Here is a 13,646-nt window from a genome sequence, read left to right on the forward strand (position 1 = left end):
TGCGTTCTCCCTGCTTTTCTGTCTATTTTGTTAGTCATGGTTGAACATCTTTCACTCGAGGCCCGGGAAGCCTTGATGGATTTATTATCATGGCTGCGAGCGATCAGCTTGAGGCGTCTATTTGCATTCATGAGAGCAGGAATGTGCAGAAATGAACTCGAAGATGGAGAGCTTCATTCACAAGGAATGGTGGCAGTTATTTGTGATGTGTGTGATGTACTGTATGTGACGTTATGTGTGCGTGTATGTTGATGGAGGTCGACGCTAAGCCGTGCGGTCGTTCATCCTTCCAGCCGGCCTGCCCGCTAAGCCCCAGCATTCATCTGAAGTTGTTTACATCCAGCGAGGTCAGGCCTTTCCTGCTCAGCACCACCAGTGATAAATTCTCTCACAACATGTGGGATAAACTGCTGAAGAGATCTGAACATACATAAATACATACATAGGAAGAACATACTGTAGCAGAGATTTACAGAGAGGAGCTGTCTGACAAATGCTTTACCGTAGCGGCCTGTAAGCCATGTCAAGAAAGAGTTATGATGTCAAATGTTCACTGCAGTTTGTTAAATCTGTCTGTACTGAACTCCATACCGAGGAAAATGATAGATTTAATATCTAGCAGGAAAGTACAGAAAATGGCAAGAGTGGACAAAACCGCCAACAACTTCTACAAACTAGTGGATTAAGTGGCATGTTGTAAGGTGGCATATTGCAACCAATTGATAAAGCTCCCACTTCCTCTTCCAAGCATAAAGGAGAACTTAAACGTATCGTGGAACATGTTAGACTCCGTTGAAGAGGACGCGCTCCCTCTGAAGAGCTCATTCTGAGCTTACAAATACACAACACTTCTTATTTTCACTTGATGAAACACAAATGAAAACAATCAATTGTCTAGTCTCTTTTTTGAGTCTACAGTTTTGTTTTTTTATGTTTTAATTATAGTTTGTTGTATTGGATTTTTATTGTTTTCTTTTAAACTGGGACCTCAGTACCTAATTTCGCTCCCTTCCATGTACTAACATGCTCTGGAATGACAATAAACCTTCTTGAATCCTTGAAATACATTGCAATATACATCTCCACACTGGTCCTTTAACATGTCTCAAGTTTTAAACTACATTTTTTTGTCGTCTACCAATTGATAGTAAACTGAATTTCTTTGGTTTTTGGACCATTAGCTGGACAAATGACGGCATTATTCACGAATATAAACCAAATAATTTATCGAAAAAATAATTGGTAGAATAATGACCAATGAAAATAATAATTATTAAGTTAATCAAAGGAGGGGCCGATTTAGCTCAGTGGGTAGATTGCGCGTCCCATATACAGAGGCTACAGTCCTCAATGCCGTCATCCCCTCCCTCTTTCCATGTTTCTAACACTATCCATTGTCCTCCCTCAATAAAGGCATGAAAGGCCAAAAAAATAATCTTAAGATTATTATTTTATTGTCCCAGTGTGGGTAATATAAATCATCACTAATGGGCCTCTACACATGTGTGTTGGTGAGTGTGTGTGCAGACCCTTGTGTGACCCTTCCCTGTTTTGCTTTGCAAGGGGGTTTTCAGGAGGGGCACTGTTCCCTGAGCCAATCACAGCGTATAGGTGAGTGTGGGAGTGGTTCAACTTAGCAACTGCGCCCCATTCAGAGCGGCGAACATGGCGAAAGAGTGATGCGGAGTTGGCCTTCTTTCTGTTGGACAGGTAGGTGCCTCAAACCGGGTAGGACAAGCTAACTGGCAGTGTAGCACGCTAGCGCAACATTAACTGGCGGTTAGCTTGCTAGCCCAAAGGTAACCAGCAGTTAGCATGCTAGCGCAAAGGTAACCATGATTCTGTTGGTGTTAGCTCGGCGGGGTGGACGTGTTCTCGCACGAGAGAGTGAGAATGAGCTTCTGGTGATGAGAAGCCCAGGAGGAGGGGGCCAGTTTGAATGTGTGGTTGACAAATATACCCCTCTTTATCTCCTCAATTTTTTCTGTAAATTGAAAAATGTATTTATGATTAAATGATATGAACACCAAATGTAACGTGTAATGTAAATGCTTATCCTAATTCTCACATGGAAGAACTCTTAAGCAATGACAAGAATACACTTCAGAGTCGTATACTTTTCTTCTAAGAACTCTAAATTGACTCATAAACTAATTATTCTTGTTCACAAATTTTCAACACTTAACAATTACGCATAAGTAGCATTATTACCAACTGAATAAGTAGCGCACCGAGACAGAGAAGTGAAATGCTGAGTTTAGTCGTCTGAACCGTCAGCCGGCTCTCTACATTCCCAGAGCAAACACAAGTCGCGCTTTCATGGCCCCAGTGGGAAATGCAGGCGACATTCAACAGACAAATCTTCATGAAAAGTTCAGTTTGCTGAATACCAGTCAATGCTAACTCCATTTGTGAGAACAACACAAGTTAAAGCTGGAGTGAAGCGCTTGCGGAAAGCAATATAATCTTCTTCTGTTGTCTCTTTGCAGACAAGGCATCTGTCACGTCGTAGTGCAAATAGAATAAAAGCTCATACAGGGAGGGGGTTGGAAAATTCAGCTAAAAGGTGTGGAAGAAAAAGGCTGCTTTTTGTTGTAACTGCAGTCTTTGGATGAAGAGTATGCTTAACAGCAGAGTATATGATGTTATATCTGGGTGGCTCGGGTGTTAGGATTTATTTTAAAATAGCATGTCGCCTCTATATTTAAAGTGCACACGGTAGCATTAGCACGAACGCTCCTTCTCTGATGAATGATCGCTTTCTCTTTCCTTTTCCGTCTCGTGCACGTTCACACGCTAACACACAAAGTTGAAACTCAAGTACTATAAAAAGCAAAAGCAGCCGTTTGCTTCTCCTCCACTTAGCTTGAGTATTCAGTATCAGCTGAAACTTTAGCCCGTTCCTGTGTTTTTTTCTGAGAGCTAATGCAGGCATATTTATAGCCAAATGCCCGGGGGAGGCAGACGAGGCCTCTGGCAATGGTAAAACAGCAAATGTACATTTTCATAGGTTATTAGGCATTGATTTTCCCCCGGATTAAGAGGCGTCGTAATGCTAAGCAGTAGAAATTGGAAATGTGTCCCGATATGCTGTTATCAGCTGGCTGGGGAAAGCTGGAGAGAGTCAAGGCAATGCCCAGGACATATATAAAACCACACACAAGCAGATACACACACACTTTTGCTGCAGGATATCTGCTGTCGTGGAAGCACACACTCCCATGTGTGAAATCAGAAAGGAGACAGAGAGGGATATCTACTTAGAGAAAGAAAGAGGCAAATGCTTCTTTAAAAAAAAATCACATCTAATCAGCATATGAGCAGCCTCTCCAATTAGCTCTCCTTATTATTCCAATCTGTCAGATGGAAGGGAGCACAGCAGAGAGAAATCAAACATCCCCAGGCCAAGCGCATTTAACATATCCTCTCAGGATGGCAGGCGGGCGGGCGGACAGGGAAATTAAACAGGAAGATTTCCAGAGAGGAACACGCTGGCTGTGTTCTACACCTGCAGCTATCATACAGCGAGATGGAAATTTGACGGCAACCGTTTGAGCGTGTGCTTGTTTTATCTGCGCTCGCTAAACGCCGAGAAATATCCACACGTTGGAAGAAAGCCAAGAAAATAATGGAGTCTGAGCTTCTTCTTTTTTCACTACAGTCCACTCGGAGTGCACTTGGGTGGGATGACTTGCATTTGTCTGCAGGAAACTATGAAAAATGATAAGGATTGCACTTTACTTATAGGCAGTGCTGAGGTCGACTCTTTACACTCCGCTCGGATTGATCCCTCACCGCAGAGAAAAACTTTGATTTAAGCATTTTCAGCCGTTAAAAGGTACAAGAAAACGTTCTGTCAGGTGCTTCTGTAGCTTTAAAGATTACCATTTTCTGTTGCAGCGTATAAATTCAGGTCTATCAGAAAATTTAATAATGGTTGGCAGGGGCTGTTTCAGTTCTAGTGGAGGATAATTGCAGCTTAGATGCAGGATAGGGAATTTTTTTCAATGGCTACCACTGTAATTATACAAGTCTTTCAAAATCCCATTTTGTGTTTTTGAAAGCCCTTTAAAACATTTTGTGCTGTAAAATAACTCATGAATTCAGAGCCCTTTATGGCCTTCAGAATGTACTTAGCGTTAAATAATGTGTGCCAGAATGGATACGTGTGAATCTGATTGTCTGGTTTGATAAGTGTGGAATATTAGCACTGTGCAGCGGACGTGGCTGTGAGGTCACACTTATTTGTGGGCTGCCTTTTTGAAGCCTTAAATGTTTTGGTCATCACCATCTTGGTCAGACGCGACCATAGTTGGACAAGAGGGGGGGTTCGACTCCCACCCTCGGCCCTTTGTCGCATGTCGTCCCCCACTCTCTCTTCCCCTGTTTCCGACACACTGTCCTCTCTCCGTCAAATACAGGCCTAAAGAGGGAGAATATGTATTGCTACAACTTTATATCAATTCAGAGGTCGTCATGGTAGCAACTTGTCACTCACAAGATAATCACGCCCCAAAGCATAACCTGGTTTATTGTTTATTTTATTCTAAATGGGACCATTATTAACAAAATGGGCATCATGCGTATTGAAGACGACTTGAAACTAGCACTCAACATTTTTAACTTAATAATGTAATGTTTACTAAGGTGATAAATAAAGTGATAAGTAGGTTCTCATAACCTCTAAACAATCTGAAGCATTAGCATTTACTTTCGTTGAAGCTACGTCGACTTCTCTTTTACAGTGTAGGCACAGTAAGTGGCTCATACTGTTTTCACAGTGGTGTTTACAGTGGACCTTTTAATGCTAAAGCAGTCAGCTTTATTTCTATGGCGTCCAAACCATTATCAGCATCACATTAAAAAGCAGGTCTAGAGCCTGGTCTTTGTAGTACAATATAAAGAGTTTCCAACTCTGAAAGGAACAGCCTAGCGAGAGACGCTGGAGTGAAATACGACCATTTCGCTGCAGGCAGTGGCTCAGAGCGGTACAGAATCTGAAATACGAGGAGAATATACCCATGGATTGTCTAAAAAATCTTCAGGTCTGCAGTCTACATTTCAAACCTGACTATTTTGAACGAGACATGACATCAGAGGCGGGCGTCCTAGCTTGAGGAAGTGAAGTTGAGCGAGCTCCCTGGCCTCCGCCAGATGACATGTTTAACCTAGTCTGGTGGAGGTTTTCCAGGGCCCATTGGAGAAGCGGATAGCGTCCTCCAAAGGCACAGAGCGAAATTGCTTTTTTTTCCCTACCATAATGGCATTAGCTCCCCATAAAAGCATGATAGGACTGAGGTTAAAAATTGGCGAACTGGCCCTTCAAGTGTATCTAAATATGCAGTAAAACACTGTAAGAAAATAAGTTCTCCATGCTGACAGGTGGACTTAGAGTGCTTTTGTAAATTTGTTTTTTTAAATTAAAATAATATAATTTGTGTGTTCCTTGTGTTTTTGTCATACAGGACTCTTACTAAGGACCGAGTTGTATCATTTGTTGCTTCGTTTGCTCTGCATTTTTTCTTGTGTGTACTTGATATAGTGTGTTATCTATTTATAATTTGATCACAAAGTGCATCAGACAAAACTTTAAAATAAGACCACCAGCTAGAAGTTCACATTTGGTCAAAGGGAGGGCGATGGGTGTGTTTTTCAGGGGCCACTACAGCTGTGTGTCTGTAGGCTGCATGTGCGTGAGCATGCGGAGCTATTTGACCCAGATCTGAATGTGTCTTTCAAGGTCAAACCAGATCCACCAAATTAGCCGGTCAATAACTTGTGAAACTGCGCTGGTGAGTTTTAGCCTGGAGGCCGAAAGTCACATTATTATTTAGAATGTCGCCGGCAGCCAGAAGAGACTGAAAACCATGAGTTGTTGTAAATCAGTAATCCGTTTTACTTGTTATGTCTTACGTAGTTCTCTCTCCCTCTCCGTCTCTCCGGCTTCTAACCGCAGATTTATTTCACATTTGTCTCGAATAAATATTGTTTCGGAGCTTTGGCGCCGCAATATCAACCTTATTGAATAATAAATTACCCTCTCTGTGAAATGCCTTCAGGTTAATAGACATTCAATGAATAAATAACAGGAAAAGCCAACAGTGAGTTAGGCGAACAGGATATGCAGCTTATTAATGATTATTTTAGGCCAAATGAATGAATTCTTTTGTGTGCTCAAATTGCAGTTGAGTGCGCTGGTTGCTTCAGATTTTAATTAATGCACTTGGGTGTTTAATATGGATGTCGGTTGAGCCATATTGTGCTGGCAGCAGTTAAAAGAGAATTAATTCTCCACTCCGACATTGTCTCTTTTAATTGAATAAATAAAGCTGTTTCTTGCTCGAATGGATTTTTTTTTCCCAAGTAGTAATTATTTGAGCCAATTGCGATGATTAAAGGTAAGTTTGATTAGCGCGCTTACTTAAGTAGCATGAAGAAAAATGGATATCATAGAGCTCTGTGATTCCAGAGCTTTGCATTTTCTTATCAAAAGTTATAATTAATCTACTTTGTCTTTCATTCTGTCCATGAGGAAACCGAAAAGAAGTCTGTTCGGTTTTATGTCTAATATCTTTCTCATTTCGCTGCACGTGTCTGCTCTCTGTGTTCTTTCTCCCTTTGTCTCGCTCGGTCTTTCACTGTAGCCCACCTGTGGGTGGAAAACCTTTACCTGTTCTTTAATCGCCAACCCCCAGTCATCCCCCCTGTTCCAAAGTTCACCTCCATTGTTCCCCTCAGCTCCCATCACGTTCACACGGCCACTCAGACACTTCAAAAGCCCAGCAGATGATCGTGAAACCGTCAGCTGCTACCTCAATTTTCTCTGCTTCCATCACCAGCCCCCCTGACACTGCCACCTCCGAGGGCAAGCTACAGAGAGAGAGAGAGAATGGAGGGTAGATACAGTTCCACCGCATGGATAGATTGAAATCATATTTCACAGCTGGAAACCGTGTCATGAAATGTTACGTCTCAGAAACAAGAGCAGGCCTCACTTTACAAATGGTCGAGGGAAACGTATTATTTAAGTGCTACCCAGAGCTGCAAAAGTGCAGCGATAAGTCAGGTGTTTTAGCCGGCGTTCAAGAGGCAGCACAGCCTGCCACATTTCATTTAGAGGAGGCTTCCTCTCTCATGCATCAGTGTGGTGTTTGGGCATTTTGAATCCAAGTCTGGAGTTTTTTTCTTTCTCGTCTTTCTTTCTGCAGTTGCACTAGTTGCTAAAAAGTGGAATGGGTTTTTTCGGGAGGTGCTTGTGTGACTGTCTTGATTCACGCTTAAGATTCAGATTCAGAATGAAGTTCAGGTCCTCATACAGTGTCTACCCTGAAATGACCTTTTTCAACACTCTAAAAAGCATTCAAATGAAAGGTTTGTCATCTGCTCCCTTTACAGTCCAGGGTTGGTTGAGTTTGAGCAACAAAAACAAAGTAGTTAAGGTTAAAAAATGATCGCTTCCATAATTAAAAGATATAAGCCGTTACAACCATCCTTCCACCTCAACTTCCTCCCTTGGAACTTAAACGGCCGTAAACCGTTGTTCTACGTCCGCCTCTGATACTTAGGAAGTGCAGTCATTACATGCATGACTGCAAAAGGTCACATTCAGGACTTCACAGGTCACTCATAGGTAGTTTAAAGCCTTTGAGTCAAACAACAGTGAGGACAGTCTTCTTTTAAGGACTAGATCTTGTTGGTTGCATAGACATGCTGCCGGCAGGCTCAGCAGGAATAAAACACAGATCTAAATCAGCAATTGGTCTGTCTTAGCGAAGGCCTCGGGCTTGGTACGATTCTCTCTCAGCCTCCTGCTGAAGAAAATAAGCCCAGTTCCCCCGAGGAAACAGACAGACAGCCCATTTCCTTTGCCCAACGGCCTGCCGGGCCATAGCTCAACGACACAGCTAAAAGGATAGAGAAATAGATTGCCCAACAACTTGAGCACCTGATGAATGGCCGCTCAAGCAAAACAACAGGGGACCCTGCTGGCTCCCTGGTTCCCTCTCCATGTTGTTTATCTTCTCCATCATCTTTACAACCTGGGAACATCCACACTTTTTCACTGGGGTGGAGAGACTGTGACATCTGGACTGTGTCCAGAAGATGGAGGGGGTGGGCCTGAACGCTGATAGAGAGAATGGGATGATCCACTGATAGTTTGTATTACAAGGGAAAGTAAACATCGAGGGGGGGGAACAATGTTGCTGAGTTGGAAAAATTGTCGAATTTAGTGGTTAAAGGAACACACTTTACACATATACAGTTTATGCACTTTAGAAGAGGCCCATAAAGGACAAAACGAGTGTGAAAGTGTTTGGTTATCAGATTTTTTTATTGTTCATCAAATGTGTTGACTGAATAACTCAAAGGAGTTCTTGCGAGTTGTAAGAGACGCAAGTTAGATATTTGATCTGAATATCACTGAGTCATTTTTGTTCACCAGTAAAGAACTGTGTGTTCCCTTCAACTATGTCCAACTAGCACACGATACGGCACAATACGAAACAATATGATACGTTACGGTAGGATACAATACGATATGATACGGTACAATACAGCATGGTACAGTACAGTACAATATGATACGATACACGGTATGGTACGATACGATACAGTATGATATGATACGGTATGATACGATGCGGAAAGAAACACTTAATTGAATGATTGAAATTTGTTTCTTTGTTCTTTACTATTTAGTTGGATTTGCATCCACTTCCATAAAGTGCTTGCTTAGGAAAAAAGAAAAAAAGAAATACTACATAAAAGCAACAATATAATAATCACTTGAAATAACATATAAAATCTAAAACAGTACAAAAGTTATAACTTCAACAAAAATTACTTTTGATATCCCTCATTCTCTCCTTCAGGGTAGTTAGTAATCCTCTTTTGCAGAGCGTCAGAGGACTGCCTCTCCTCTGTTCTTTTTGCATTTTCACTGTGAGGCAGGAGATTGCTAATAAACAGCAAAAGTGCTCGAATTGCCCTGAACAATAAAAGGTTCAAGTATGAGTTTGCCTCTTTGTTGTTCACAAAATGATGCATACCACGGGGGCACTGACACTGTTATCTGGAGTGTTTCTGGGAGGTCAAAGGTCACAGCAGAGTTCACAGTGCGGTCGCTCTTCCATCGTCGCAGATTTGTTCAGACAGTGTTTTTCAAACACTGTCAGAGAGGTGAAGCTCTGTTAGCGAGGCTGATGGATGAGAGAGCAGGTTTTACAAGCTACAAGTGTGTGTGTCGTGTGTGTGTCCATGCTCCTGCTCTCTCGTGTGTGTGTATGTGTTCTGCACCGTCCTCTTATAATCAGATAAGGATCTATAGTGTGACAGTATCCGGGCGTACATCGACAGTTAGTTCTGTGCAGCGTCACTTGGTTCCCTATAATACAGCTGATGGTGCTTTCTTGTTCTATATACATTAAGTAAAGGAATTTTACTTGTGTTTTAACCCATATTAGCTTATTCTAAGCATTCTACTTTATTACAACCTGGGTTTTATTTTTTACTATATTGACCACCACGCCTGTCTGTCATCATAAAATTGCTCTCAAAAACCTAAATGCTAAAATCTCCAGCAAAGGCAACATCACAAGCTCCCAGTCGCACCCTCTGATCAAAGCTACTTCTCTCACTACACCTAATAAAAGTCAACTCAGAGGTACTAACAAGCTCAGAAAAGCTATGTTTATGGCCTGGTCATGTAAATAGTCCGTGGTGGAGTGGAGTCAATCAGGGTGTTAGGATTTATTTCGTGCTCCAAGAGATTTCTGTACGAACATAAATGCAAGAAACTCTCTTCGTCACAGTTGTCCCTTTATTTGCGTTTGTAATTGACTGGATTTCATTGATAATGAGGCTCGACCCTGGATGATCTCTCGATTATAAATAAAGGTTGATTGATTGATTTAATGCTGCTCTGGGAGAACTAGTGTTTGTGGGGAAATTTCCATCTGTGATAACTCAGATACTGACAGTGCTTGAGCTGCTCCCTCTCCCTGTTGAGTACAAAAAAGTAGTCCAACACTTTTCAGGGTTTTTCAAATGTGCAGTCTGGACACCGGAAATTTAAACATTTCCCACAGACTTTTTTATTTTTTTTATTGTTGCCTTTATTTATAGGACAGCTGAAGAGAGATGTTGGGAGAAGAGAGCGAGGGATGACATGCACCAAATGATCAGCAGACCGGGACTAACCTGCGATCAGTGAATCGAGGACTGTAGCCTCTATATATGGGGCACCTGCTCTACCAGCTGAGCTAAACAAGCGCCCCTACTTTATTACAGTCAATGTAATTTTATCTATACACTTTAACTGAATTAAGGATTTTAGACATTACACATGTCGATCTTAAGTTATCAGACGGACAAGCTGAGCTAAAATTAGCATTAGCTTGGCTTTTAGCTTTTGAAGCCCAGCCAAAGAGCATTGGAGGGATGCTGATTTGAACCCTGTTTTATTCAGTGTTTTAATAACCAGGTCCGTTTCTTTTGAGGAGAAGGGGGGGCACTGTGGATAATTTGACGTCCAGTGAAAACCTTGCCGACGTTAAACATTGATCCTCCCCTGAAAACAAGACAACCACCTAGAAACAAGCACACAGGAGCTCAGCTCGCAGCTCTCTTAACTTGTGTTTACCAAATGTGTCAGGGACAGCAGTAATGTTCCTGGGTCAGTGTGACCTGGTGCATGTTTGTTTTGGTTGTCAGAAACCAAAAAATCCTAATAAACATATTTTGTACCTCATTACTAACACCATTACTAACAATTCAATGAATATTTATTGCATTGGTGTTATTCAGCTTTCATAGATCATGGTTTCATTAGAATAATACATTTTTATCAAAAGGGTAAAGGCTTTGCAAATACATGAGATGAACCATTTTTTTTTTAAATGTTGATAACACCACCAGCAGAAGAAGTTTCATACTGAAAAAATACTTCAAACTATTTTTCCTACATTTTCAAACTTTAAAAATATGACCGGCAACATACCAGGAGGGTTAAAGACGTGGTTGCACACTCATCTAAACATACACCAACATATAATCCCAGATCTGTCACTCTGAAGCTCTTTATCAGATCAGGGGGTTCATGTCAGGGGGAGTCAGATACGAGGGTCTTCATCACCTTTACTACCTTCTATGGGTGTTTGAAGTTCTGACCATCTGTTGAGTTCAGTCTTTCTAACCTTCCCTCCTTGACTTCTTGCAAGCTGAATATTTTGGACTTCAGCACTACATCTTAAAATGCAAATAACAAAACACTGAAGCCAAGATGTGCTTAAAAAATTAGAATAGAATGAGACATATCCATAAAAGTGCTACATTAAGCAGACAATAATGCTTTGGAAAGTAAGGGTGAGGTGTCAGGGTGGTGGGTGGTGTTCGTACATCTGTCTTCAAGTTTTGCAGAGAAGTTTTAATTGTTTGTGAAGTTTGTCCTCATTTGGTTTGTGGCCAAAAGCTGCTTTAATGAGTTTTACTTACCAAGACATTTTAATGATCTGAATCTCAAACTGTTTTACATATAATTCAACATTAACATTTAGCTTGAGGCTGTTTGTGAGGACATTGTGTGAACTTGAAAGGGCAACCTCAACAATGTGACAATTCAAGAAGGAGAGCCTATTAAGTCAGTCTCTCTGTAAGTATGCTTAAAAAGTTTGGTTCTGTCAACAGAGCCAGAGAACATGCCTTGATTGTGCCCTGTTGGTATCGTCATGGTTAACTCACACCGGGCGTTACAAACACTTTGAAAGACATGGTTGTTTATCATGCAGTGAGGCCACACCAACACAACTTTTTAATTTTAAACAGTGTTTAAAACAAAAAACTCTGTACAGGTGAGCGTTTAAGCACCTTTGCTACAACATTATTCAACGGTTTGTAAGATAGTTTAACAAAAGTTATTGTAGTGACTATCCAAAGTTCCACTTTTGCCCACCTATTCCCAACTAACTTCCTATTCCCCGTGACCTAAAAACACCTGACCTTGTCATGTGACTGCTTACCCCTACACAATAAACACCCTAGTGGTCAAAGTGAGTCATTCAACCAATATTTATACACAACATTAGAACACAAAAACATATGCTTAATTGGCTCCTACAGTTATTCACCATTTTTCATGTAGAATCCAATAAATTTATTTTTGTCCCCTGTTGTCAAATAGAGACAATTTGTCCTGCCCTCCATTTGGCATCTCACAGAGGCGCTCTAGTATCTGTTTTAAGGTTTTGCAATAATGTTATTTGAGATCAACACGTGATTAACTTGAAATGGTCTGTTCCATTAGGCACATAAAGTTACTTGGTTAAGTTAAGAAAACACACCATGGTGTGGGTTAAAATAATAACTCAAACTTGTCCTTTTGTTTTACATGTGGCCAGAGGTGTAAAGAGTACTGAAATATTCTGCTCAAGTTGAAGTGCTGTTACTTATCTGAAATTGTACTCAAGTAAACGTAGAAGTACTTGTGTAAAAAATGACTCAAATAAAGTAAAAAGTTATATAGCTCTCTTCATAGCCACCAGACTCTATTGACAAAAACAGTGATTTTACTTCACAGAACACAGGAGGCACTGATCGTCTACCGCTGCCTCAATCGGTTAGTTTGTTAGTCTACGCACGTAGTCTACGTGCGGTAGACCAGCAAGTCCTGTGTGCTGCGAGGTAAAATTACTGTTTTTGTCAATGGAGTCTGGTGGCTATGAAGAGAGCTATATATACGTAACTGCTGTTACTGGTTAAACAAAAACTTCGGCACAGCTGTTTTGACGTGATGATAACATTTTGATCTGAGTGGCCTGTTTTTTGATGCGTTGCATTTGATTGGTGTCTGGTCCAACTCATTTTCTCTTTCTTGCTCGCAATATCTGTAGAGAAATATTTTACTCAGTAACAGATGGATGTACAAATGTAGCGAATTACTTTACTTCAATTAAACTTCAAATTAACTTGTAATTTGTTACTTCCACGTCTGCATGTGGCTCAATTCCCTGCATTGTTTGAAACATACATGCCACTGACTGCCACCCTAGCAGACCTTATCGGCCTTACTACTCCATCACAAGGCCAGACTGGTAGGTTTGAGCACAATATTGCTGTGGATTGATTAACATGGGAGTGAATTGACCCTGGTGTGTATTGTTCAGATGCAAAAGGCCTCAATATAACCTCCAAATTGACTAATAGTTTTTTAGGTACAAACAGTAAATGATTTGCTCAAGCTCAGCTCCCGCCTCCTGTCCGTCATGATGCCGCTGTGAAAAGACTACAAAGTTTTCCACAGAGCTTCCACTCTTTAAATTGTGTTCATGTCAAACTTTTATACGAATGTCTGTTCGTTTTAGATGTTGTTAATGTCAGCTCCACACCTGGCACCTCCTTGTCCAATCAATGACTGAGATGTACTGCAGTGCTGACAAAGTTTGGCCAACGCAGTTTATCTGTGGGCGTGCTAGCTTGTGTCTATGTGTGTGCCCGCTTATGTGTTTCTGAGTAACTCGATCAATTATTAATCGTTTCAGTAATGGGCCTAGAGCCTCTGGAATGGCTCCATGTGTCCCTGATTAATACAGCCACAGCACTCGATACAGTTCCTCTCATCAACATAGAGCGAGACAGGCGGGGGGCAAATG

At 41.2% G+C, this 13,646-nt stretch overlaps 1 protein-coding gene across 2 annotated transcripts in view; it reads left to right on the top strand.

Moving 5' to 3' along the window:
* The window catches only part of gfra1a (gdnf family receptor alpha 1a), a 110,916-nt gene that overhangs the window by 40,867 nt on the left and 56,403 nt on the right, over positions 1-13,646 (top strand). The window lies entirely within an intron of this gene.

The sequence above is a fragment of the Semicossyphus pulcher genome, unplaced genomic scaffold, assembly GCF_022749685.1.
Source record: "Semicossyphus pulcher isolate SPU_LCO1_2020_fin unplaced genomic scaffold, fSemPul1.0.p SCAF_12, whole genome shotgun sequence".
Taxonomy (NCBI): domain Eukaryota; kingdom Metazoa; phylum Chordata; class Actinopteri; order Labriformes; family Labridae; genus Semicossyphus; species Semicossyphus pulcher.